Source organism: Hibiscus syriacus, unplaced genomic scaffold (assembly GCF_006381635.1).
Source record: "Hibiscus syriacus cultivar Baekdansim isolate YM2019G1 unplaced genomic scaffold, ASM638163v2 tig00117046_pilon, whole genome shotgun sequence".
In the NCBI taxonomy this organism is placed as follows: domain Eukaryota; kingdom Viridiplantae; phylum Streptophyta; class Magnoliopsida; order Malvales; family Malvaceae; genus Hibiscus; species Hibiscus syriacus.
Genome location: NW_024063536.1, coordinates 534,404 through 535,810, shown reverse-complemented (window position 1 = coordinate 535,810; position 1,407 = coordinate 534,404). Strand labels below are relative to the sequence as shown.

Genomic DNA, 1,407 nt, shown 5'->3' with positions numbered 1-1,407 from the left:
TAGCAGCGAGCGTCTCAAGAGCAAATTCCTTATTTTTACCCTTGTTATGTTTGGTAGACCCTTCATTATTGTTCTTGGGCTCCTCAACTGGCTTTCCAATACGGATGCCACTTCTAGTGCTAATGGCCTTGCAATGCTCTTTTCCTTGCCACTTTGGATTTTCAGTATCGCTGGGCAGCATTCTTTGCAGTCTATTGCTCAGGGTATTTGTCATTTGGCCCACTTAATTCTCTAAAGCTCTTAATGATGCTGATTGAGTTGACATATACTCTTTCATTAAGTCTTAAAGAGATGAAAGATTGATAGTTTGTACCGAAGATTGCCCTTGAAAATTATGCCTTTGTTGTTGCTATGAAGCCTGATGCTGAAACTGAGGATGTGGCATCGTTTGCTGCTAATTCTAATACTGTGACTAATTGTATTGCTACATATTATAATGTTGTTGTTATGGATTGGTAATATTTTAACTTTATCAAGATATGTTGGGATGGTTGCGGAAGTTAGCATTATATGTGTTGCCATAGGAATTGTCATTCCTATAGTTTCTCATATAATAAATAAACTCTGAATTTTGAGGGCATTTTTCATAGCTATGGTTTTCACCATAATACACACAAGATAGAGTAGTTTCGGCCTTCACTTCATACATGCCTACTGGCTGTTTTAGCTTCTTAATCATGTCTGTCAATGCTGAAATTTAAGAAGCCATAAAATTGAAAGCACATAATCCACAGCTGTAGCACTTCCTCATGTTGGGGTATTTATAATCATTATTTGATATTCTTTCCAAAATATCATTTGCCTCATTATATGTCTTATCCAATAATGCTTTGTTTGCTGAAGTATCAGCCACCATTCGAGTATGCATATTCAACCCATTATAGAACATTTCCATTTACATCCAATGTCAGAATCTGTGCATTGGACATTTCCGCAACAAGTCCTTGAATCTTTCCCATGCCTCATACAAACTTTCATCTTTTAGTTGCTTGAAAGATGTCAAGACATTTCGCAGCTTTGCATTCATATTTGGTGGATTGAATCGCAACAGAAATTCATGTGCTAGCTCGTTCCAGGATGTCATATAACTAAGGGGAAGTGATGTCAACCAAGCTCTATCATTGGCTTATAGCGAATAAGGGAATAACTTCGTATTTAATGCTTCCAATAGAAATCCTTGCTGAATAAAGGAATCACATATATACATAAATACTTACAAGTGTGCTCGAGGATCTTCAGGAAAAGACCACATTGTCCTATTAACTGCAACATTTGAAACATGATCGAATTCAACTCGAAGTTCACAACATTAATCACTAGTCTCACTATGCTCGGATATCAATCATCGAGTATGGAAACCATGTGCTCTCTAATAGGTCGATGTTGGCCATCCATATTTTAAAATTA

The 1,407-nt window shown here is 36.7% G+C and overlaps 1 non-coding gene across 1 annotated transcript; it reads left to right on the top strand.

Moving 5' to 3' along the window:
- The first annotated feature begins 911 nt into the window (after nt 1–911).
- Nucleotides 912–1,018, top strand: LOC120197125. Its single transcript, XR_005523248.1, has one exon. It is a non-coding gene; the product is annotated as a small nucleolar RNA R71 (small nucleolar RNA).
- The last annotated feature ends 389 nt before the right edge of the window (nt 1,019–1,407 follow it).